This window comes from Marmota monax, unplaced genomic scaffold (assembly GCF_021218885.2).
Source record: "Marmota monax isolate L192 unplaced genomic scaffold, Marmota_monax_Labrador192_F-V1.1 WCK01_AAM20220418_F8-fsc00138, whole genome shotgun sequence".
Taxonomy (NCBI): domain Eukaryota; kingdom Metazoa; phylum Chordata; class Mammalia; order Rodentia; family Sciuridae; genus Marmota; species Marmota monax.
The window spans coordinates 4,355,064-4,382,002 of NW_026692763.1; the positions used below are offsets into that span (position 1 = coordinate 4,355,064).

General features: G+C 39.8%; 1 long non-coding RNA gene across 1 annotated transcript in view; it reads right to left on the reverse strand.

The window, feature by feature from the left end:
- Nucleotides 1-295: 295 nt before the first annotated feature.
- Nucleotides 296-26,939, reverse strand: part of LOC124094283 (uncharacterized) — a 52,657-nt gene continuing 26,013 nt past the window's right edge. Inside the window, exons 4-7 of the long non-coding RNA XR_006852182.2 lie at nt 11,346-11,415; nt 4,465-4,532; nt 981-1,059; nt 296-563 (exon numbers count right to left, since the gene is read on the reverse strand). This is a non-coding gene — a long non-coding RNA (uncharacterized LOC124094283). The remainder of the gene's footprint in view (nt 564-980; nt 1,060-4,464; nt 4,533-11,345; nt 11,416-26,939) is intronic.

Consider the following 26,939-nt stretch of genomic DNA (forward strand, 5'->3'; position numbering starts at 1 on the left):
AAAGCTGGCTGCCCTCAAATCTGAAATCCTCCTGGCTCAGCCTCCTGAGTTGCTGGAATTACAGGCAGGGGCCACCATGCCTGGCAGTCCTTATTGCTTCTAATGTTGGTGGTATGTATATCCTGGAGAAGCCAGTGCTCTCTGCACAGAGCTAAACACCCACATGGGGCCTGGGATTCAGAGAAACTGAAAGAAGACTTACTGAAAGGTGAAGCAGTTAACAGAAATGGCCACTGCCCCAAGCCAACGAAGTGAGACAGCAGTAACCAACATGTCAGCTACAAAACTGCTTCACCTCCACCGTGCAAATATTCCACAAGAATCTCTTTTGATGCCCATGCTACCTGAAAATGCACATAAAAGGGAATTCTGGGCAGTATAATTTGTCCTGTCCAAGTTGGTACATTACAAAGCCACTATACTTACTCTATAGTTAAATGGTTTACAGGTAGGCCCTTGAGGAAGATTTCCCAAGTTTGAATTGCAGCTCCTTTATTTCAAACTATGTCCAAGGGTAAGCTTCTTAGTATTTTCCATTGACTTAGTAGCTTCCATTGACTTGTCTATAAAGTAAAGATATAATAGTAGTGCTTACCTTATAAAGTTTGTTTTGGGTATAAATGAGATGATGTATATAAGATATAAATATATTACTGGTAGATTATCAGTAAAACTTAGCCCATTGGAAGAGTTAACTTTTTTTAAAAAAAATTATTTTTTAGAAGTAGTTGGACACAATACCTTTATTTTGTTTATTTATTCTTATGTGGTGCTGAGGATCGAACCCAGGTCCTCGCACGTGATAGACGAGCGCTCTACCACTCAGCCACAAACCCATCCCCTGGAAGAGTTAACTTTTAAACATCAACTTTTTTTTTTTTACATTTTTTTTATATCTTTTATACCTTTATTTTATTTATTTTTATGTGGTGCTGAGGATCAAACCCAGTACCTCACATGTGCTAGGTGCGTGTTCTTACCTCTAAGCCACAACTCCAGCCCCAAACATCAGCTTTTATTAGTTGTAGGATGTTGGGAAAGTCATTTAATCTTTGTGGTCTCCAGTAGAGTAGAGAAAGGGCACAGGAGGAAGGAGAAAGGGAGGAAAAGACAAAAATTCAGCAAATTTTATTCCATGTATGAATTATTATGTCAAAATGAACACCAGTATTATGTATAACTATAATACACTCATAAAAACATTTTTTAAATCTTTCTGGTGCTTATTTTGTTTTGTTTTTAATCTGTAAGTTAGGGGTAATTTCTTTTGTGTATTTCACAGATGTATATTGAGGATTTAATGAAATAAATAAGAAGAAATATAAATGGTTATAATATATCAATAACATAATATCTTATATCACCATCTAATCACAGTGGCAACGGTAATGATCAGTGTCTTTCTTAGTTCTTACCAGCCTCCATATTTATACCACTCCAGTGACTAATCTAAAGCCAGTTCTTCAGTGATTATTAATTAGAAAAGTTTCTCCAAATGTACCATATTAATATATGATATTAATAGGACAAACTGTGTAGAGTACATGGTGCTATCTATACTATGTTTGCAAGTCTATTTGTAAGTCTAAAACTGTCCTTTTTTGTTTTTTTAAATCTGTGGTGCTGAGGATCAAACCCAGTATCTCACACATACTAGGTGAGCACTCTACCTCTGAGCCACAACTCCAGCTCTCCATTTTTTATTTTTATTTTTTTAAATTATTTAAACACCTCCATCTGCTGGGCACAGTGGTGCACGCCTATAATCCCAGCAGCTCAGGAGGCTGAGTCAGGAGGATTGTTAGTTCAAAACCAGCCTCAGCAACTTAGTGAAGCCCTAAGCAATTCAAAGAGATTGTCTGTAAATAAAATATAAAAAAGGGGCTGAGGATGTGGCTCAGTGGTTAAGTGCCCGTGGGTTCAATCCCTGATACAAACAAAACAAAACAAAACAAAACAAAACAAAAACCACCTTGATCTTTTTATTAAAAAAATTTTTTTTAAGTTGATGGAGACAATATCATTATTTATTTATTTTTATATGGTGCTGAGGATCGAACCCAGTATCTCACACGTGAGAAGCAAGTGCCCTACCACTGAGCCACAACCCCAGCCCCCAAAGCGCTTGATCTTAAAAAATAAAAGAATGTAGGGCTGGGGTTGTGGCTTAGCAGTAGAGGCCTCACACGTGTAAGACCCTGGGTTCGATCCTCAGTACCACATAAAAATGAATAAGCAAAATAAAGATAATATGTCCGTGTATAACCAAAAAATTATTTTAAAAAAATAATAAAAGAATGTATCATTAGACTTTAGTGAATCCCTAGAGAGCTTGCTAGAATACTCATTGCCAGATGTACACCCAGAATTGCTGATTCAGTAGATCTGGAGTGGGGCCTAAGAATTTGCATTTCCAAGAAGAAATGTTGAGACTTGCTGATCCAAGGATCACACTTTGTGAAACAATGACTTAAAACTCAGACTACTTGGGCTTCCTGTCTTTCCCATGAACAAAGCCTCCCATTCAACAGATCTATCATTTCTTGGCTAATTCTGTCCATGACATCACCTGACATTTATTTACTTGCTAGGCAAGAAGAAGGAGCAACTGAAGACTAACTTAAAGTAACTCAGCAGGACAGAGATAAACGAGGCCTGGAAATATTCTTTTTTTGTTCAGAACTTTGGGCCATGCATCAAACCAGGCTCAAAATAATACACACATACATTAAATATGCACATGTTAAATACATAATATATATGTATATGCATAAATTTAGTTTTAAAGAAATACTTGCTCATAGAGGAAAATTAGATAAAAATAGGGGGAAAAAAATAGAAGAAAAATATCTACAGCCTTCCAAAGACAATTTCTTAACATTGTGACCTATTCATTATTGGAATACTATTTCAACTCCAATGTATGTTTTGAGGCTTTTCTTCTAAACATTGTTGCAGTAAAAAAGGACACATTTATTTATTTTGCAGTACTAGAGATTGAATCCAGGGGCATTCTGCCACAGAACTACATCCTGCCCAGGGTGGTCTTGAACATGCAATTCTCCTGCCTCAGCCTCCTAGTTCAGATTATAGGCATGCACCACCACTCCTGGCATACATTTTTAGATCCTGCTTTTTCACTTAACATTACATCATAAACATTTTATGCTGTTGTGTATTATTTGCAAACATTAAATTCTTTCATAGTACTACAACTATTCCTTTTTTGTTGGATTGTACAGATTTTTCAAAATTTTACTATCATCAAAGGAGATTCAGATTTCACAGTTGCATGAAGTCCAGATATGGAAAAATTTAACTTTCTTTTCTGTACTGAACTAAATGTTTCTCTTAAACACAGATCTCTAGAAGCAAAACAATAGCAAAATAAAATAAAACACAAGCCATTTTTGGTGAATTCTAGTCATAATTTGAGTCTGATTTTCCCAGCTCTTTACCTCTCTACTACTAAGTGAGTCATATAAACATCATCAAGAAGTAAGGGGGGCGGCTGGGGTTGTGGCCTAGCGGTAGAGCACTTGCCTAGCGCGTGCAAGGCCCTGAGTTCGATCCTCAGCACCACATATAAATAAATAAATAAAGATATGTGTTGAACTATAACTAAAAAACATAAATATTAAAAAAAAGAAGAAGTAGGGGGGAAGGGAACAACCTCTTGGTATTTGTTTGTTTTGTCCCATGATGCCCTCCTGTTTGAAATGTAACAGATGAGCCATCCTGTATGGCTTAGCTAGGGTACAACAGAGTAGAAATTTAGCAGTCAGGTGATGGGTGTAGACGAAGTAGGAAGGACCTCCCCTCCTTGCAGACAATCTGCTGTGTAGTCCCACATCCTCATCTGTTCATGTAGCAACCTCCTTTCTCTGCCACTATACCCCTCACCCTCTAGTGGAATAGGTATATAAATTGGACAATCTGTTTCTGATCTCAAACCCAGACATGCCAAAGTACCATTTCTACTCCATCCACACTATGATGGTGGAAGATATATTTATGAGTCTTGCTGCCTGCATAGATCTTGCCCAGGAATCAAGGTCTTTTCAGTCCCTAAAGGGGGCTTATTAAACTTCAGATGATGGGTGTGGAGGAAGTAGGAAGGCCAAGTATTGACTGGGCCCATTCAGATGGGACGAAGTACACAGTTCCTGTTCTTTTGCTTCCTCTTTAAACTCTACACCTGTCTTCCCTCGTAGGGTCTACCATGGTCCATTCTGCGCTATTAAAACAAAGATACAGGGGCTGGGGATGTGGCTCAAGCGGTAGCGCGCTCGCCTGGCATGCGTGCGGCCCCAGTTCGATCCTCAGCACCACGTACAAACAAAGATGTTGTGTCCACCGAAAAACTAAAAATAAATAAATAAATTCTCTCCTCTCTCTTTAAAAAAAAAAAAAAAAGATACCTCATGGTAAGTAATTTGTAAACAATAGAAATTTATTTCTTACCATCCTGGAAGCTGAGATATCCAACATCCAGGGCCCTATCTGGTGAAGGCTTTCTTTTTGCATCATCCCTAGGTGGAAGGCAGAAAGGCGAGAGAGAACAAACTCATTATTTTAACAAAGAACTCATTCCTGTGATAATAAACCCACTTCCACAATAACAGCAGGGCCCTCATGACCTAATCAAATCTTAAAGATTTCCCAACACTGATATGTTCAAGATCAAGTTTTCATCAAGAAACTTGGAGGACTCATAATCATACAAAAATCTTATCAGGATTAGAGGTAGGGAAAATCATTTTTGCCGATAATGTCTCTTCCTGAACCTTTCAGTCGTACGCTTGAATACATAGTTTGAGAGTTTAAAAGCTGAAATGCTACTGACTTTGTTCTCTGCTTCTAGTGACCAGAAGGAAGATGGTCTTGGATTAAAAAGGATTTTGAGGGGCTGGGGATATGGCTCAAGTAGTAGCGTGCTCACCTGGCATGGGTTTGATCCTCAGCACCACATAAAAATAAAATAAAGATATTGTGTCCACCTAAAGCTAAAAAATGAATATTTTAAAAAAAGGATTTTGAGAAAGTGAAAGAATATTTCATTATCATATCAACTGATTATCCTGCCTCATCATAAATAATGCTGCAAAAGCATTTGGAAACAAAATGTCATCAGTGACCTTTGACAGACAGGGTGGGACAGACAGCTGTGTAGGAGCCAAGGCCTGACTTCAGAGGAGGGTGAGGCAAGATTCTGGAGACTGAAGGCAGGAAGTGCTACATGCAGGTGGTTCTCCTTCAAGAGAGGAAGGCTGCAGACTGAGGGTGTTGGAGCAATGTGGCACTGTCCAAGGACCTGCAAGTAATCTCCTGCCCCTCCCTTCTTAGTGAACAAAGATGGGAAGAAGGCTCTGGCACAATTAAGGGTGCCCTTTCCAAACCTCAGGAACAGAGGAATCATTACCCAAAGTAATTGGTTTTCTCAGGAAAAAAAAAACAAAACTGTAATCTACCTATTAGTCTATCAGCCTAAACCCTTCATGCGTGTGTAATTTAAATAAATTTTTCTTTTTTTTTAATATTTAAAAAAATTTTTTTAGTTGTAATTGTCAATACATTTATTTATTTATTTATTTATTTTAATGTGGTGCTGAGGATTGAACCCAGGGCCTCGCACGTGCTAGGCGAGCACTCTACCGCTGAGCCACAAACCCCAGCCCCTTGAATATTTTTCTAAAAATTTTTTCACAAATGGAATTACTGAGTCAAAGGATAAAACATATACAGTTTTGATGTTATAGAAGAAAAATACAAGGGCTGGGGGTATAGCTCAGTGGTAAAGTGCTTCCCTAGCATGCATGCAGCCTTGGGTTCAATCCCCAGCAGAAAACAAAACAGAGAAAAGAGGTACAGATATGATTTTTTTTGGGGGGTGGGCGGCATTGAGGATTGAACCCATGGATGCTTTACCACTGAGCCACATCCCCAGCCCTTTTTAATTTTTTATTTTGAGACAGGTTCTCGCTAAATTGTTGAAACTAACCTCAAACTTGGTGATCCTCCTGCCTCAGTCTCCCAAAGTTCTGGGATTATACACATGCATCACCATGCCTGGCTCAGCCATGGTCTTAATACAAAACATACCAAAGCTGTTAATTCAAAGGTGATCAGGCATCAGACTCTGGTGGCGGAGAAAAAATTAATGTGATATTTCTGCAGGAAAGGTGTCAATATGTTCATATTTATTTAAAAAAAATCCTTCAAAACCAGGCACAGTGGCACATGCCTGTAATCCCAGCAGCTCTGGAGGGTGAGGCAGGAGGATTGTGAGTTCAAAGCCAGCCTCAGCAACTTAGCAAGGCCCTAAACAACTCAATGAGACCTTGTGTCTAAATAAAATACAAAAAAGGGCTAGGGATGTGGCTCAGTGGTTGAGTGCCCTTGAGTTCAATCCCTGGTACCAAAAACAAAGCAAAACAGCAACAAAAAAACCTTTGACCTTCCACCTCAACTTTTGAGAATTTATCTGAAAGAATAATCAGGGAGGTATACAAAGATGTACATGCCAGTAGATTCAAAGAAGCATGCTTATAATAGTTGAAATAGGCAAGATTAAAATATCTAGCAATAAAGGAATATTTGGTACATCCATATAATCAGATATCATGTAGTTATTGAAAATGATGATAACCTGGAATTTTACTTATTACTCTCTTTCTCCATCCCACATTATTTCCAATCACATTGTATAGTGGATTAATAGAACTAAGATACTCTAATAATACATATGTGCAACATGATGTTTTGATATCTTTTACATTTTAATCTGTTATTCACATCAAGATCTACCTGCATGAAAATAGAACTGTTGGACTCCTTGCTTCTTTTCACTTCACGCAGCTTGAACCCTTCTCTTCCTCCATGGGTAACTCCAGCACTCCCCACTCTTATTCCTCCTCCCCTCTTGCCTTTGTTTCTTCCCACAATCCATATTCTCTCCCCACCAGGCTTCCTCAGTCAACATTCTTTACAAAAATGGGCCTTGGCCAGGCAAGTTCAGGGCCCCATGGCTCATGCCTGTAATCCCAGCAATGTGGGAGGCTGAAGCAGGAAGATCCCAAGTTTAAGGCCAGCCTTGGCACTTTAAGGAGACCCTTTCTCAAAATAAAAAATGAAAAGAGCTGGGGATATAGCTCAGTGATGGAAAACCCCTGAATTCAATCTCCAGCACCACACACACACTAAAAAAAGGGTGTGTGTGCAGTGGGCCTTGCTGCTTGTTCCTAGTGCCACCTCTCTGCCTGGAAAATCTCCTGGAAGGTCCTTTGATGGACTTTACTACAGCCAAACTTGGAGACAGGTCCCCCGGGGCATAAGGCCTGACATGCATGAGGGTGCCAGCCAAAGTGGCACTTCTGGGACACTTAACAAAGTCCACTGCCATGTAATCACCTGGACTGGGCCAATAATGGGTTCTGATAAGCTTCTGGGAGAGTCTGGTTTTCAAACCCTGGACTCCAGCCTTAGAAAGACTCAGCAGAACTCAAAGTCCTGCTCATTTAAGTGGCTTTAGGCTTCAGATGTACCAGCTCCCATCCTGAGTCTGAACATGAGAGTTTGGGAATAAGATGGTAACAAGTGGCAGGGAAGACTCCCATGAATACAAGAATCTCTCAGATCTAGCCTCTTTAGCCACTGAGAGTATGCACTTTCCCTTCTTATTTGCTTCCCTCCAAAAAACACTAGGGCTGGCACCCTCTTGTTGATTTTGAATCATGAACTTATGTAGTATCTCAGAGTTGGAAAGGCCATTAGAAAACACTTGTTCCAACTCCCCATACTTTAGAGCACAAAGGGGCTAAATAACTTGCCTGGTAATATTAATTTTATGACACAGCAAGTGTCAAAGCCCCAGTTTCCTGACTTCTAGTTCACAACTTTTGCTTTAATATAATTCTATTTGTCTTCTTCACATATAGAGTATTACTAAAGTAAACTATTCTATGATTTGGGCCATCATACCTTCAAATTAACATTGACCTAATATTATAATTTTAATCATCAAAAGTAAAAAAATAAATTTCACAAATGAGAACCTGAGGTTCAGAGAGAATTACCCATTTAGTTGTGCTGGTTCAAAGTCAGAACTCTGGTCTTAACTCCAAGCTGTTTCCACTGTAGCCTGTCCAGGCCCTCAACAGAACAGGACTGAACAAGTAGAAAGAATGTTGTATCTCCAGGTCTACATAGTCACTAGGGAAGTTTGTAAGCAGGTACCTATTCTCTGCCACTCTTTTCAATAATAATTATTATTATTTTGTACTGGAGACTGAATCCAGGGGAGCTTAACTGCTGAGCCATATCCCCAGTCCTTTTCATCTTGTTTTTTGATAGTATTGGAATTGAACCTGGGACCTCATGCATGCTAGGCAAACACTTTACCACTGTGTTACATCTCCACTTCTCTTCTTTCTTTTAGTTGAGGGTTCATGTGTTCAACACCTGGTGTTGAACACATGAACACATGAACACCTGGCGAGGTGAGTGATCCAACTTCTTTTTTTTTGGGGGGGGGGGCAGTGCTGGGGATTAGAACCCAAGGCGTTGTGCTTGCAAGGCAAGCACTCTACCAACTGAGCCATATCCCCAGCCCACGTGTGCGTGTGATCCAGCTTCTGAGGACCCTAGTCTAAGCAGAGTGAAAGTGAATGATAGAGCTACATGTGAGTGTGTGCATGTGTGTGTGTGTGTGTGTGTGTGTGTGAGGTGTTGGGGGGAAGGTTGAGATGGGTCTGAGGATGTTATGGAGACTTTATTTTCCAAACAAAATATTGAGACTGTGTTCTAATGCTTTATTTAATCAAAGTGCAAAATATTTGAAATAAGTATTGTTTTCTTTGTGGATAGTTTGGAATTCTGAAAGACACCAGTGAATGATTTGCTCATCTGGATCATTGCAGTCAGACAATTGCCAAATTTCAGAAAATGACAATGAATCATAGTATTCTGTCCCTGGTTTCTAGATTAGTAAATATCTCAACAGTCTAGGATAAGGCAATCCCTTTTCTTCCTGTCTGTCTTCAGAGATATACCACAACCCTTCACATGTTCTCTAAGGAATTACATACTGAACAAGAAGGGAAGATGATACACTCAGGGCTGGGACATTGCCGCAGTCTGGCTGGGCACAAAATCACGAGCCACTCAAGCAGGAACAAACTTTATTTTTGAAACTGCCGCCAATGCCCCGTACATTCCCGGGAAGATTGCCGACGGACCCACGCGCGTTCTCCCGGCCCCCAACAGGAAGTCCCTCCTCCGGAATTCCCTCCTACCGCACTTCCCCAACCAATGGGAACTCTCCGGTAGCAGGCTGAGGTGGACAGCAGGAGTCCAATATCCATATGAATGCAGATCTTAACATAATCATATCATCTCAATGGCTTGCTGGCGTCACCTTTCAACCAAAAATGCCATGCATCATATTACTTGGCTGTGGCTCTTAGCAGGACATATGCCCTGCTTTGGAATTGGGGCCTGAGGCCTGGGGTCAGTTTCACCCATCTACATGACTATAAGCAGGAGATTGTCCCTAAAGGAAAATCAGGGGACTATTATTAGAAGACAAGACGTAGATAGCAGAGAGGGCAAAAATAGCTCTGCCCATAATGGAGACAAGGATGATTTCCTAGAGGTGACAGACTAGAATAATCTCTGTGTTGAATACGGCATGTGAACCCTCAGTATCTATTCCAGTGGGTCTTCTACACAATCTGGAAAGACAAAACTGCGCTTCAAGGTTGCACACAGCTCAGAATCTGGGTGCAAATTGGGTAGTAGGTTGTGGAGAGGGTTTGTTTGTATGTTGTTTAAAAGTAGAAGTGAGGTGGACTACTTGCCATATTCTTGTGGCTCTTGACTGTCTGCTTCTGGCAAGCAAGGCCATGCAATGGCAATTTCAGGTCTCCAGGATTGAGAGGAAACTGCAAAAGTAGCAGAGGCAGATTTCCACTCTCCTATTCAGGTTGGAGCAGTGTCACCCGCTTCCTGATACATGAATTGTAGATAAAACAGTATGTCCTAGAACCTGATGTTCCTGAGGGTGACAGAGGTAATGGCTCATCTGAGAGTGTTCTGGGAGTCAGGAAAGTAGACCTTGAGCCTGCTTATCCTGCCCTTTCAGGGGTTTTATAATCTTTGTATAATATAGATTAAGTGTGTCAGATAATCTTTGTTTTAAAATCCATTCTGTTTTTTTTTTTTTTTTCCATTCTGTTTTTAAATACTGAAAGGGATTCTGTTTCCTCACCTGATCCCTAACTGATACTCCTGTGTGGCCTGAAGAAGCGCCTGCTTATGGTTTGATTCTGATATGACTTCTAACAGGATGTCTCCTCTCCTTAAGAATCACTGATGTGCTTGGCATGATGGCACACACCTGTATACCCAGCAATTTGGGAGTCTGAGCAAGGAGGATTGCAAGTTCAAGACCAGCCCTCAGGGGCTGGGGATGTGGCTCAAGCGGTAGCACGATCGCCTGGCATGCATGCCACCTGGGTTCGATCCTCAGCACCACATACAAAGATGTTGTGTCTGCCGAAAACTAAAAAAATAAATATTAAAATTCTCTCTCTCTCTTAAAAAAAAAAAAAAAAACAGCTCTCAGTAACTTAGTAAGACCCTGTCTCAAAAAATAAAAAGGGGGATGTAGCTCAGTGACAAAGTGCCCCTGGGTTTAATCCCTAGTACTGAAGGAAAACAAACAACAACAACAAAAAACTCCTAAGAGTTTTCAAGGTATTTATTTATTTATTTATAACCAGGGATTGAACCAAGAGGCACTTAACTACTGAGCTGCATCCCTAGCCCTTTTTCATTTTTTATTTAGAGACAGGATCTCTCATTAAGTGACTTCTGCCTCCTGCCTCAGCCTCCTAATTCACTGGGATTTGCTGACTCAAGTGCTCATTTTTATTTGAAATTCTTGGTCTTCACTCTCTAATTCCTATTCTACTTTCCCACATTTTTTGTCTCATGCTGGATTACCTCATTCCTTTCTTTCTCTAATACACTATACAGATACCTCAAACTATAATGTGTATTAGACTTTACTGAAGATTTGAGGTACAGAAAGAAAACACTGACAGTTTGGATTATGTCTTAAAATTGAACATGAGAGATCACTGTCCTAAATAATCACTTGCCTTAAGACATTTCTTCATGTCCAGGTGCTTGCCACCTCAACAGTGCTGCCCAATAGCCAATTCTAGGCCTTTGTGCAAATTAGAAAAAGGCACATGCTTAGAGTAGAACATATGCAACAACCCCCTAAAAAAAATAAAAATAAAGGGCATGTGAGCCACTAGAGAGTCTGTGCTCCATCTTACCTGGGCATCTTCTACTCTGTTACAGCCAACCACAGCAGTGCAGGAACATAAGCCAGGAGGATTGCCAGGCCTTGCAAAAGGAACAACACCAAGAAAAGCCAGAAACCTAGGTTCTTAATTTGAAATAATCAACTTCATTTGTTAGTAACAAGCAAACCAAAGTATTTTACCAAGCATTTACCTTGTGCTGGGAATTTTCCTAAGCACTTTATAGATATTAATTATTTGATGTTTATAACAACTCATGAAGTAGTGACTATTGAAGTAGTGACTATCATTATCTCACACTCTACAGATAGGGAAACCGAGGCACAGAAATTAAGTCATTCAAAGTCATATAGATAATAAGCAGTAGAGCAGGATTTTAACTCAAGTGTCTGGCTCTAGACGCTATCATCTTAATCATCACATTTTACTGCTAGGAATTCAATTTCACCTATGCATTCTAAGTCTTTGATCTTTGTTACAGACTGATAGAACTGTCTTGTTCTATTCTGCACTGTTCAATATGGTAGCCACTAGTCACATGTGCCTATTGAAATATGGCTGGTGATAATGAGAAACTGAAATGAATTTTTTTTTCCTGGAGATCAAACCTGGGGTTTTTCACATGTTAGGCAAATGTTCTACTACTGAGCTATAGCCTCCACTCCTCATTTTTCCTTTTTATGATGTTTTATGACTTACATGTCATATATTGATATGTAGAAAAAAAGATCGGAAAGATATATCCCAAAATGTTAATGGTCTGGGGCTAGGGGTGTGGCTCAAGCGGTAGCACGCTCTCCTGGCATGTGTGCGGCCCAGGTTCGATCCTCAGCACCACATACAAACAAAAGATGTTGTGTCCGCGGGAAACTAAAAAATAAATAAATATTAAAATTCTCAAAAAAAAATGTTAATGGTCATGTTTGGGTGGGTAGAAGTTTTTGTTGTTGTTGTGTTACTAGGGATCGAACCCAGGAATGCACTGACTATGCCCCTAGTCCTTCTTTAAATTTTGAGACAGGATCTCCCTAAGTTGCTGAGAGTCTCACTAAATTGCTGAGGCTTGCCTTGATCCTGTCTCAGCCTCCTGAGAAGTTGGGATCACCACACCTAGCTTGGGTAGAATTATATGTCACCTTTACTTTCTTTCTTATGCCTTTAAATTTTTTTCTACAATGGACAGATAGGCTTCTTGAAATTATATAAAATATTTACAAAACAATTCTCTTCAGGCTTCCCAGGAGGTCAGCAAAAGAAAATCTCCAGAAGGGAGCCTGATAGCAAGGCAGAGGGCAATCTGCCCAGCATGGTGAGGGCCTGCAGCAGTGAGAGAAAAAAAGAAAAGAAAATGGAACTAAGGGATTATCCAACAAGTTTGACTGTGTGGAAAATTGGATTAAAAGGGGTTTATAGAATCATTGGATGTTGTGGAAGGCATGTAGATTCAAACAAAGCTGAGTACATGACAAAAAGCAAAATTCACTCCAGAAAGAAACACAAAAAGAAGGGCTGGGGCTATTGCTCAGTGGCAGAGTGCTTGCCTCAAATGTGTGAGGCACTGGGTTCAATCCTCAGCACCACATAAAAATAAATAAATAAAATAAAGGCATGCTGTCCACCCACAACTACAAAAAATAAAAAAAAATAAAAATAAAAACGAAATGTATTTGATGCTGCTGTCATTTATGTCTACATAGTCATAATAATGAGAAAATATATAAATATGACTTTAGCCAATGGGTTTAAAGACATGGGGAAGGAAGAAAAAGAACAGATGTCAATTAAAATTTTCAAGTCCACAATAGGAAGCCTGTGGGCAATATTTGCAACTGAAATTTTAAGAAGTACCAGAAAATCTTGTTTTGGGGATGGGTGGATAATACCAGAAGAAAGAGCTAAAAAGGAGTCAAAAGTTGTTGAATCTGAAGAGCCAGAGGTGGGGAACGAGTTGGGGAATAGAGGGCTGCTTTCTCTTCTATTTGACTTTTTAATTTTTTTTAAAAACCTGTGATTTCATTAAAGATATTGCCCACGATGGCCCCATACTCCTGGACTCAAGTGATCCTTCTGCTCAGCCTTCAGAGTAGCTGGGACTATTAGAGTGTGTTCCATCATGCCAAGTTAAAATAAAAATTTTAGTGTCATTTTTAAAAAGTGTGCCTCAATGACAAGAGATGTGGTACTGCCTTGGCTTTCTCTTTCTGGATTCTGCTTCCTGATTGATCTATATCTTTGTCAAGCACAGTGACCAGGATAGGACACTTGGTCCACATAGGTTAATGACTCAGAGGGCAGGAAAGGACCCCATCCCAATCTTACTGCCCCTCAGCTCTTACGATCCCATTTTCCTCAGAGAGCTAGCATCAGTGAATCCTTTCCCACAGGAAGATTTCAATGCTGAAACTGATGTAGCAGCAGGACAGTCCCCCTGGGAAGAAACCCCAAGACCAGAGAACAGTGCAGTATAGAGAGGGAATGAGCACAGGGTGTGGTTCTACCAGTTAATTACCCTGGCCTTGGCCCTCTGTGTCCCACTGAAGCCCTGCACAGCCACAGGGGAGACAGAGGAATAGAAAGGGACAGACGGAGCCTGCTTTTCAGCAGACTTCCTTCTAAACCTTCCACGGAATAGGAAATTCACAGCATTCACCCCAGATGGTCCAGGTCCTTTTCCCCACCCAACCCATTCAAGGTAGAGGTCTTAAGACCCAGGACAAGGGGTCTGAGCCAGTCTACTCTCCCTGCCTCTCTGCTCTCTTGCCCCTTGGAAACCCAAGCCAAGAGTACCAACTGGGAAATACTGATGTGGGTTTTGGGGGGGGGCGGGTAAAATAGACATAACATAAAACTTAAAATTTTAGCAATTTTTAAGCATATAGTTTGTTGGTATTAAATATATTCACATGGTTTTATGGCCACCACCATCATCCATCTCCAGAATTTTTTCATATTCCCCACCTGATTCTTTGTACCCGTTAAACACTATTCTCCCCATTTTTCCCTCCTCCCAGTAATCACCATGGCACTTTGTCTCTATGAATTTGACAATTCCAGGTACCTCATATAAATGGAATCATACAGTATTCGTCTTTTTGCGACTGGCTTATTTTACTCAGCATGTCTCCAAGGGTCATCATAATATAGCATATTCCAAAATTTCCTTCCTTTTTAAGGCTGAATAATACCCCATTGTATGTATATACCATATTTTGTTTATCCATTCCTTTTTTTTAAAAATATTTTTGTGTGGTATAGGAGATGGAGCCAAGGGGCGCCCTACCACTGAGCTACATCCCCAGCTTTTTAAATTTTGAGACAGAGTATTGCTAAATGGCTCAGGCTGGCCTCAAACTTATGATACTTGTATCTCAGTTTCCTGAGTATCTGGGATTATAGGCGTGAGCTAATTTGCCCAGCTTCCATTCATTCTTTGATGGACATTTGGGTTACTTCCCAATTTGACTCTTGCAAATAATGGATATAGGTATACAAATACCTGGTCAAGTCCCCACTTTGAGTCTTTCAAGTATAGACCCTGAGGTGGAATTGCTGAATCTTATGGTAAATGTGTTTAATCTGAGGAGGATTCTTATACTGTTTCCCACAGCAGCTGCAGCTTTTTCTTTTCTTCTTAATATTTTTTAGTTGTTTTTTGGAACTTTTATTTATTTGTATGTGGTGCTGAGAATCGAAACCAATGCCTCACGCATGCTAGGCGAGTGCTCTACCACAGAGCCCCAGCCCCAGCCCCAGCCCCAGCTTTTTCTATTCCTTCCTTCATGAGTCTTTCAATTTCTCCATACCTTCTCCAATGCTTTTTTCCCCCTTTTGTTTGTTTTTAAAGTATTAACCATCCTAATTGATGTAAGCACTGATTTTTGCCCCCAATTCTAGTGTTTCTCAGTGAGGCAGAGGTTTTGTCATAATGGAGGACTCTGAATTGAATTAGGCTGAGCTACCCTGAGGCATCAAGGCTGCACTGGGAGCTGCTGAGCTAGTGTGGGTCTATTAGGCAAGACCAGGGGAAATGAATTTACCACCTTGCTGCCTATCCTGAAACAGACTTGAGTAATGGCCAAGGGCTTGGATTTCAGAGCCAGAGCCCTGAGCAAGGCATTAGCTCAAGCTCTGAATCACAGCTTCTCCTCTGAAATAAATGGGATAACACTGCAACTGCTCTTCTCGGGCTGTTCTGAGGATTGGGTGACAATGTTCTGTATGCAGTAGGCACTCCATACATGACATTTTAAAATTTTTTTTTCAGAAATAGGATTGAACCCAGGGCCTTCCATATGCTAGGTCAGCACTATAAAGCCAAAGAATTCTGAACATGAGGGAGAAAGAAACTTTAATTTCGTGTAAGCCCTTGTGGTTTTTTAAATTTTTTTATTTTTTTTAGGGTGGGGCGGGGAGGGGGCATATCTGTGATTTGCAGCTATAATAAGAGGGTATATGGCTCTATATGCATATACAACATAGAATCTGACACCGACTTGGTGGGGGAGGCTCTTAGAAGGAAATAACACTTGAATTGAATTAGTGAGAAAGAGAGTGGGTAGAAAACATTTTCAAATGTCTATGTGGGGTTGGGAGAGGGGAGGATGCTTTTCAAAGGCTCTGAGGTAGAAAGGAACTTGGCATGCTCAAAAGAAGATAAAGAAGGCCACGGTGATGGTGGCTGGCACAGAAAAAGGAGGAAAGTAGCATAAAGTAAAATTGGAGAGGTGACCATATAAGGCCTCATAAGCCCGTTAATGCTTTTGGTCTTTATCCCAACAGTACTTCAATGGGGAGCCGTTGAAGGGGTTTCCGTGAGAGTGTTACAGAATTAGATTTGCTTTCTCTTTGACTGAAGCACCCCCAGCCCCAAACTATGTTTTTTTATTAGGCTAAAATCTGTATTATATACATTTGACACTTTATTTCTAAGTGTACAGATCAATTGCTTTCAGTGCATTTACATTGTTATACAACCATTGCACTGTTTCCATTTTTGTGTGAGTGTGTTCAATGAAGTTTGGCATTTACTAATCATTTACAACTGTGTTTTGGATTGCAATGCATCATTGCAGCAGTCAGTGTGTGTGTATTCCTAGAAAGTAGGCTGTAAGGAGCTGCTGACCCAGTCAGAGACAGCTGGGACCAGCCTAAGGAATGTCACACCCAGGCCAGCAGGTCTGGAGATCTGTCAGCTGTTACCAGATAGGCCATTTGGTGTGCTGACTTAAGAGGAAGAATTACCCCTCCAACTGCAACCACTGTTGAGACTGGAAATTAACTGATGTGTGACTGTTCCTGGGATCTTAGGAAAATACTGTGACTTCATTCATCTTCCAGGGAATGCCAGAGAAGATGAACTGGTTTTGTCTGTGTTTCTCAACTTGGGGCAAACAGTTCCCTGAATACATGCAGTGATGTGTTCAGGACAAGTCCTACCCCAGGATAAACATGGCATCTTCCTGAGTATTTATTTGATTCCATGGGTAATAACTTACCTTATTTTATTTTAAAATAAATGAGTGTGTTTTATGGGACAGAAAACAACATATGATGAAATTTAAGGATAAATCTGAGGCTTTGAAGAGATTATACTTGCTGCTTCAGGTCTTACTCTCAGACTTCCTGAAAGATTTATCCCTTTCTCCTGCAGATAGTGGTATTTTGGTACAATATAGTGATTATAGACTCCCAAGGTTAATAGCTCTTGTTTGATGTTTCTTTGTTGTACCCTCCTGGGCAAATTATGTAACCTAGCTGGTCTCAGTTTCCTAATCTGTAGAGAAAATGATTGTAGCTAACTCACAGAGTTGTTAAAAGGTATAATTGTATAATAAAATACTTGTAAGATGCTTATCACATATCAAGTATTTCATGGAGTTAGCTGTAGTAATGCTGGTAACAGCAGCATCAGATGGAAATGCTTCAGATCTTTAGCTCATTTTTTTTCAAAGTTTTTAAACTTAACAAAAGTGACATCTACTGATTGTAAAATATTCAAATATAGAAGTAAACATAGGAAACCACAAATGATTATCTTTCTCCTAAATTCCATTGATCAGATCAGAGGTAACACAGATAGCTGTTAGGTATGTATCTTTCCTTATAAACTTTTTTTTTTTTTTGGCACTAGGGACTGAATCCAGGGATGCTTAACAACTGAGACTATTCCGAAACCCTATTTTTTAATATTATTATTATTTTTTATTTTGAAAGGATCTTGCTTAGTTGCTTAGGGCCCCACTAAATTGCTGAGTTTGGCTTTGAACTCACGATCCTCCTGCCTCACCCTCATGAGCCAGTGGGATTATAGGCTTGTGCTACAGCGACCAGCTATTCTAAACATTTAACAACTTTTTTCCTTTTATTTTGCAGTGCTGGGGATTGAATTTAGGGTCTCACACCTGTTAGGCAGGTTCTGTACCATTGAGCCCCACCCCCAGCCCACATTTAAAAAAAAATTCAACAGTCATTTATGGAACATCAACATTTACTCTGTACCACTGTTACATTTGCATCCTCATTCTTCTGTTATCTTCCGGACATTTCATCTGTGCTGCCAATCTTTGCCTTCTTCCAGAACCTTGTGACAGCTTGCACCACCAAGAATGAAAGGAAAAGACAATTCTCCAGACCCAAAGCCACTGTCCATAAACTTCATTTAGGTAAATCACTTCTACAAAAGACCTTTTACAGAGAATGTAATCTGATGAGACTTTGAGAGATTGGGGAGCTTCATGTAAAATGATCTTGGCATGTTTGTTTTGTTCTGAATGGCTTCAGGCTTCCATCTTGATTTTGTGATTCCTACTTGAAGGATGAAGGCTTATTGAAGCCACTAGTTCTTTGATTTCATTTCTCAGTGTTTGCTGCTTCTTCCTCTTGCCTCTCTGCTTTGAATTCTCAATCTCGAGACCTTTTTTCAGGGGTCACTTCCTCCAGGCAGCTTAATGCTATTTCTCTCACCCAATGTGAATCATATGCCTTTCCTCTTAACTGCATAGTATCCTCTAAAATTTGATGTGGTTCCAGTTTCATTGCATTGTGATTCTAGTTTAGTAATCTTTGCTCGTCACTAGATCAGACAATGCTGAGGACAGAAAACATGCCTGTGTTCATACCTATGGCTTAGCACATATGTCACATGATATTTACTAAATAAAAAACATGTGAGGGGCTAGGGATATAGCTCAGTTGGTAGAGTGCTTGCTTTGCATGCATAAGGCCCTGGGTTTAATCCACAATACTACACACACACACACACACACACAAAATGTGAAAAAGATTGGTAGGGGTGGTCTTTTTATTTATCTTTTTTACAAAGATGACTGCAATATTTTTTCCACCTCTTTATGCAAATTATTTTGAAATAAGACTTTGCTGTATCTTACATCAAAAGGTAGGGCTGGGGTTGTGGCTCAGTGGTAGAATGCTTACCTAGTATGTGTGAGGCACTGGGTTCGATCCTCAGCACCATATAAAAAAAAATAAACAAATAAAATAAAGGTATTGTGTCCATTTATAACTAAAAATATTTTTTTTAAAAAGTAGGTATTTTTCCTCAACTCTTTAAACTCTGGACTTGGCCAATGGGACATTGTAAAATGTGGTACAAGCAAAGGCTTAAAAAGTACTTGTGCAAAAGATATTGCCCTTTTTTTAGCTGTGACTGAAACCATGAGATGTGATGTGAACAAACCTGAGCTACCCCAAAAGAGAGCCTAATAGAGGAGGACTGAATCCAGCCTGCACCCTGTCTTTGTTCAACTGGCCTATTGCCAGACACATGATGAGGCTATCTTAGACTATTTGGCCTCATTTAAGGCTTTACTTGACTCCAGACACATAAGTGACTCCAGGAAAGATGAGCAGTAGAGTCACTCAGATGATACCACTCAAATTACTAACCCACAGAATTATGAACAAGCCATAAAGTTTGGGCTGGTTGGCAACACAGCAATAAGGGACTAACAAAGAAGTTACTTAGTAAGTGATAGTTCCTTCATGAAGTATGTATTCCTACCTTATTTTTAGTGTTTAACTTTTGTAAATGCCTGTTCAGACTTTATTTCACTTATTTCTTACAGCAGCAAATAGATAGTTCCTGGGGAAAAATTCATAGAAATAAAAATTCTGAGTCAAAGAGTAGTTGACATTGTGATTATCTTTGCAGATTCCATCTGGGTCAAATAGTTTGGGTAGGATGTTGCTACCCAAACATGGTAGAGATGACCCCTCTCCTGGGTTAGTCAAATAGTTTGGGTAGGATGTTGCTCACCTATAGTTCCAGGTGTGAATCACCCTAGGTCTAAATTAAATCTGTGGAAAATCCCCTAGGTTTGGATGAGACTGTCAATAGTCCTAATTGACCCGATCCAATATCTTGTTATCACGTGGAAAGTTACTCTGATGGGATAGGAAGCGGGTGCAGAATCCAGAAAAACTGCACTGGCCTTGCTACTAAATTGAAAATAAAGGAATAGAGTGAGTTAACCTACAAATATTAACAAAAAGAAAGCCCTTGTAACAATTCTAACATCAAAGTAAATGAAATAGACTTAAGAATAAACAATCTTGAGGGGCAAAGAGGAACAGAACAGGGTGATAGATCAAGAAGACAAAATAGGTCAGCATGGTGGTGCATGTAAATTCAAAGCCAGCCTCAGCAAATTTAGTGAGGTCCTAAGCAATTCAGTGAGATCATCTCTAAATAAAATATTAAAAAGGGCTGGGGATGTGGCTCAGTGGTTAAGTGCTCCTAGGTTTAATACCTAATACCAAAAAAATTTTTATTTTGAAACAGGGTCTTACTGAGATACCCAAATTGGCCTCCATCTTGGGATCCTCCTGCCTCCATCTCCCAAAAGCCTAGGATTATAGGTGTGCACCATCATGCTTGGATAAAATGTTGCAGATTTAAAAGTGTACTTCAGTTTGACCTCAGTATCTGTAGATTCTGCCTCCATGGATTCAACCAACCTCAGATGGAAAATATTTTTTTAAAATTGCATCAATACTGAACATGTTTAGATTTTTCTTGCTATTATTCCCTAAACAACACAGTCTAACAGCTCTTTACATAGTGATTACATTGCATTGTAACTAGTCTACAGGTGATTTAAAGTATATGGGAGGGGACTGAGGTTGTAGCTTAGTGGCAGAGCACTTCTCTCGAATACACGTATGAGGCACTGAGTTCGATTCTCAGCATCACATAAAAATAAATAAAATAAAGGTATTGTGTCCATTTACAACTAAAAAAGTATTTTAAGAAATAAAGTATATGGGAGGATGTGGCCAGGTTATATACAAATACTATTCCATTTTAAATAAGGAACTAGGAGACTGGGAGTGTAGCTCAGTGGTAAGGCAGTTGTTTAGCATGTGTGAGTTCCTGGATTCAATTCTTTTATTTTTTTTAATTTTAATATTTATTTATTCTTTTTTAGTTTTCGGCGGACACAACATCTTTGTTTGCATGTGGTGCTGAGGATCGAACCCGGGCTGCACGCATGCCAGGCGAGCACGCTACCCTTGAGCCACATCCCCAGCCCCTGGATTCAATTCTTAGCATCAACAAAATAAATAGGGGTTCCAGAACCAATTCTCAGAGGTTACCAAGAGATGATTGTATAAGGATTAGAAAATGTGATAAGCAGAACAACAGCTCTCAAAGCTGTCTGGGTCCTAATCCCAGATTGTGTGAAGATGTTAGCTTTCACAAGAGAGTCTTTGCAGATATGATTAATTTGAGGATTTTGAGATAACAAAATTATCCTGGGTCATCTGGGTAGGCCAATGTAATTACAATTGAAAGAGGGGCAAGGGAAGACTTTGACTAGAGTGAGGTTGAATGAGAAAGATTCAAATGGCCATTGCTGGTTATAAAGAAGAAAGGAGCAAGCCAGGCATGGTGGCACGGTCCTGTAATCCCACTGGTTTGAGAGGCTAAGGCAGGAGAATTATAAATTCAAAGCCAGCTTCAGCAATCTAGGGAATCTAGGCCTTGATCCTCCTGCCTCAGCCTCCTGAACCACTGGGATTATAGGCATGTGCCACCACATGCAGCTAAAACAGGATGATTTTTATATTTATTTTTTAGTTTTCGGTGGACATAACATCTTTATTTTATTTTTATGTGGTGCTGAGGATTAAACCCGGGCCGCACACATGCCAGGCGAGCGCACTACCGCTTGAGCCACATCCTCAGCCCCAGGATGATTTTTTTTTTTTTTGAGAGAGAGAGAGAGAGAAAGAATTTTTAATATTTTCTTTTTTAGTTTTCAGGGGACACAACATCTTTGTATGTGGTGCTGAGGATCGAACCTGGGCCCCACGCAGCTAGGTGAGCGCGCTACTGCTTGTCCCACATCCCCAGCCCCCCCAGGATGATTTTTTAAAAAATTTTTTTTATTGGTTGTTCAAAACATTACAAAGCTCTTGACATATCATATTTCATACATTTGATTCAAGTGGGTTATGAACTCCCATTTTTAACCCGTATACAGATTGCAGAATCACATCAGTTACACATCCACGTTTTTACATATTGCCATACTAGTGACTGTTGTATTCTGCTATCTTTCCTATCCTCTACTATCCCCTCTCCCCTCCCCTCCCATCTTCTCTCTCTACCCCACCAGGATGATTTTTAAAAGAAAATTTAAGCAAGAAGCATCACTTTGAATTTTTTTTAATATTTATTTTTTAGTTTTAGATGGACACAATATCTTTATTTTATTTTTATGCGGTGCTGAGGATGGAACCCTGTGCCTCACGCATGCCAGGCAATCGTGCTACCGCTTGAGCCACATCCCGAGCCCTCATTTTGAAATTTAAAATATATTGGCAGAACTAGGTGCTATGAGGCACACCTATAATTCCAGCTGCTCCAGAGGCTGAGGCAAAAGGAGCACAAGTTTGAGCCAGCCTGGGCAACTTAGTGAGACTGTCTCAAAATAAAATAAAAACAGCTGAGGATATAGTTCAGTGGTTGAGCACTAGCGTGGCATGCATGAGGCCCTGGGTTTAATCTCTAGTAGTGGTGGTGTTGGTGGGAGGCAGGCAGATCTATCTGTCTATTTGCCTGTTTGTCTATTCATCTATCCATCCATCCATCCATCCATCCATCCATCCATAGCATAGCAATAGGAAATGATGGGAGATATACAATGAGAAAGAGAAAGTAAATAAAGGATTGTAAATTAAATAGAAAGAATTCAAGGAAAAAAAGTGAACAGAAAAAAAATATTTGGTAGGAAAATACTGAAGAAATAACACAAAATAATTTCCCAAAAGTAGCCAGCTGAGATAGTTCCCACCTGTTGTTTCAGCTTCTGGGGAAGTTGAGCAGGAGCATCACTTGAGTTCAGGAGATCAAAGCCAGTTTGGGCAACATAGTGAGACCCCATCTCTTAAGAAGAAGAAGAAGAAGGTCCAGGCACAGTGGCACATGCCTGTAATCCAAGATACTCAGGAGGCTGAGGCAGGAGGATTACAAGTTCAAGGCCAGCCTCAACAACTTAGCAAGACTCTAAGCAACTTAGTGAGATCCTGTTTCGAAATTAAAAATAAAAAAGGGTCTGGGGATACAGTTCAGTGGCAAAGTGCCTCTGGGAAGAAAAGAGAATAAGAAGGAAAAGAAGAAGAGGGAGGAGAGGGAGGGAGAGAAGAGGGGGAAAGAAATTAACCAGCTTCAGTGACACCTCTATAATACCAGTCACTTGGGAGCCTGAAGCAGGAAGATCACAAGTTCTAAACCAGCCTCAGGAATTTAGTCAGATACTGTCTCTAAATAAATAAATAAACATACATTTTAAAAGGCTGGGAATATAGCTCAGTGGTAAAGCACCCCTGGGTTCAATCCTCAGTGCCACACAAGGAGGTGAAAGAAATTATTTTCCAGAATTAAAGGATGAGTTTTCAAATTGAAAAGACCTACCAATTGCCCAGCACAATTATGCAGGAAAGATTCACACCAAGCCAGTCTTAATAAAATTCAGAACACAGACAATAAAAATGTCAAAAGAAATAAAATAGATCATCCATAGAGTCGGGAATAAGAATGACACTGATTTCTCATCATAAATATTGGCAGCTGAAACACAATGGAGCTATGCCTTCAAAATTCTGAGAAAAAAATTGATTCCCATCCTAAAAATTTCATTAGACCATGATCCAAGGATGACAGGATAATAAATACATTTTAACATGCATCATCTCAGAATATTAATCTGAGATGTGGCATTACATTTCTCAGTAAGCGCCTGAAGGATGATCTCTATGACAACCCATGGGTTCACGAAATAGGGGCTTTAACACACATACAAGAGCAAGGAGGGGCATTTGAGGAACTACCCCCAGCCTTATTTTGTATTTTATTTAGCTACAGGATCTCACTGAGTTGCTTAGCACCTCGCTTTTGCTGAGGCTGGCTTTGAACTCAAGATCCTCCTGCCTCAGCCTCCTGAGTCGCTGGGATTATAGGCATGTGCCACTACACCTGGTTTAAGAGAAGTTTACTGCACCTGGTTTAAGAGAAGTTTTATTTACTTATTTTTATTATTTTTTGAAGTTTTAAGGAAGGAACTCAGGACCTTGTACATGCCAGGCAAGCACTCTGCTACTGAGCCCAAGAGCACAGTTTTAAGAGAGTTAGGTTGCAGACTTTTCTATGTATTAAGTCCATAGAAAACCATCCAAAAGCAATGGCACACCCTGCAATCCCAGTGATTTGGGAGGCTGAAGCAGGAGGATCACAAGTTTGAGGCCAGTCTCAGCAACTTAGCAAGAAACTTATTGAGACTGTCTCAAAATAAAAAATAAAAAGGACTAGGAATGTGGCTCAGTGGTACCAAACACACACACACACACACACACACACACACACACACACCAAAACAAAAACAAAAACCAAGAAAAACAAAAAACAAAGGACAAAAAGAGGAGACTAACTCAATCAGATTTGATGGCATATCTGAAGTAATAGCGTAAAACCAGAATGGTGATGCTTTGACAACAGAGCCATAATCTGAGGAACAGAACAGAGAGCTCAGAAACAACCCAGTACATCTATGGGAATATGACATAGGGTAAATATGATGCCACAAATCAATATGGAATGGAGGAATGATTCAGTAGATGGTGTCTGGAAAATTATTTCACCAGGTGAAGTATGACTCCTATCACCTATTGCTGTGTTTTGAATGCTTGTGTTCCCTCCAAAACTCATGTTGAAATTGAATCCCTATGTAATAGTGCAAGTGAGATTTTAGGGGTGATTAGGTCATGAGGCTCTTCTCTTGTGAATGGGATTAACATATTTATAAAAGAAGTTTCACAGAGTATTTGGGGGTAATTGCCCTTATGCCTTTTACCATATGAGGATGGTAGAAGGTGCCACCTTGGAAGCAGAGACCCAGTTTTCATCAAATACCAAATCTAGCAGCTCCTTGATCCTGTACTTCCCAGCCTCCAGAGCTGTGAGAAATAAGTCTCTATTGTTTATAAATTACTCAGCCTCATAAGTGTTTTTTTTTTTTTTGGCAGCAAGGAGTGAACCCAGGGACACTTAACCACCGAGCCACATCCCCACCCCTTTTTATATTTTATTTAGAGACAGGGTCTCACTGAGTTGCTTAGGGTCTCGCTAAATTGATGAAGCTGGCTTTGAACTTGCAGTCCTCCTACCATCCTCCCAAGCTGCTGGGATTACAGGCAGGCGTAAGACACGGCGCCCAGCCTCAAGTATTTTGTTATGTTCATTTGTCATGAACGAACTAAGACACACTGCTGATCTGTATTTCAGAAGAATTAAATATCCATATATGAAAGATAAAAGAGCACAAAAAAAGACAGGAAACACACTGGAAAATGGATGAAGGACATACATTTTTCCAGAGAGGGAAATGCAAATGACTCATAAACATAAGAAGTTCATACCAGTTCAAATTTTCAAGTAATGAATGACATACAAATTAATCAATGAGATACAATTTTATATCTACCACAGGGGCAAAACTTAGAGAATAACAAGTGATGGTAAGAATAAAAGAAATGAGCATTCTTTTGCCTCATTATGGGATGCAAACTGGTACAGATGTTATGGAAGGAAATTAAGCAGTATTGGGAAAGTCAAGGATACAACTACTGACAACAAAGAAGGCCAACCTGGGGTATGTACATTGGAGAGTTCTCAGATTTCCATGCAGCCAAGTGTAAGGATGCTCCCGGATGTTCATGGCATCTTGTTGTAGAAATGACAAATATTTAATTGTAGGTATCCGTCATGTGTGAAATACTTGGGTGCATCTAGTGTTGCTGAGAAGCAGGACCTATGAACTAGACCTATGAACTAGAAATATTATTATTTCTATCCTGTATCTGTATATATAGCAACATGAGTAGGTCATAAAGACAGAGCGTTGAGTAAAATAATAAAAGGAACAGAAATAGATCATAGGCTAGCTAATATTGTTTGTGTAAATATAAAACAAACACAAAATAGCAGTAGTATTTTATAATATATCTATTTCTGAGGACACATTTCAAAATGGAACAGTGGGTTTATATGGGAAGGAAGAGGGAATGTCAATCAAGAATAAAGAAGAAGGGCTGGGGTTGTGGCTCCGGTTGAGCGCTTGCCTAGCATGTGTGAGGCACTGGGTTTGATTCTCAATACTGCACATAAATAAATAAAGTAACAGTCCATTGACAACTAAAAAATATTTTAAAAAAAAGAAAAAAAGGAGAAGCTGAGCCCTGTGGCATGCCTGTAATCGAAGGGTCTAGAGAGGCTGAGGCAGGAGGATTGCAAATTTCAGGCCAGACTCAGCAATTTAGGGAGCCAATCAGCAATTTAGTGAGAACCTGTCTCAAGCTACTAATGTAAAAAAAGACTGGGGGTGTAGCTCAGAGGTAAAGTGCCCCTGGGTTCAATTCCCAGTAATAATAATAATAAAAAAAAAAGAATAAGGGAGAGATTGGGCTGGGGTGTAGCTCAGTAGTATAGCATATATTTAGTCTTCCTGTAGGAAACCTGGGCACCACCAACAACAACAACAAGAAGTGGGAACGTAGAACAGTTAAAATAAGTGAAGGATTTTTCATAGATTATTTGCACCATGAACATCCCCACCCCCCAATATTTCTAAAGGCAATTTCAGCAAACACTTCAATGGAATTTCTTGAGGACTTTGCAGTATAATTCTAAGAGTTTCTGGAAGAATAAGTCATTAAAAAATCTGAAAACTTTGAAAAAGAAGAGCATCTAGCAGTGACTTAGCCTACCAGATAATAGAATGTATAAATAATGCAGCAGTCACCAGGACAGTATGTTACTGGCACAGGAATAGATTGAAGAATCAATAGAACAGAAAAGAAAGGGCAGAAATAGACCCAAGAACTTATCAAATGCTACTAAATGATGAGAGTGACATTTCTATTAGAGGGGGGAAAGGCTGGATTTGATAACAAACAATATTGGAAAAACTGACTAAAGACTTTGGGAGGAAGTCAGAAATATATAGAACAATAACTAAGATCTTTGAAAGTAGACAAACTGGGAGTATGAATGCCAGTTTTGCCACCGATTAGCTGTATAAGAGCAGG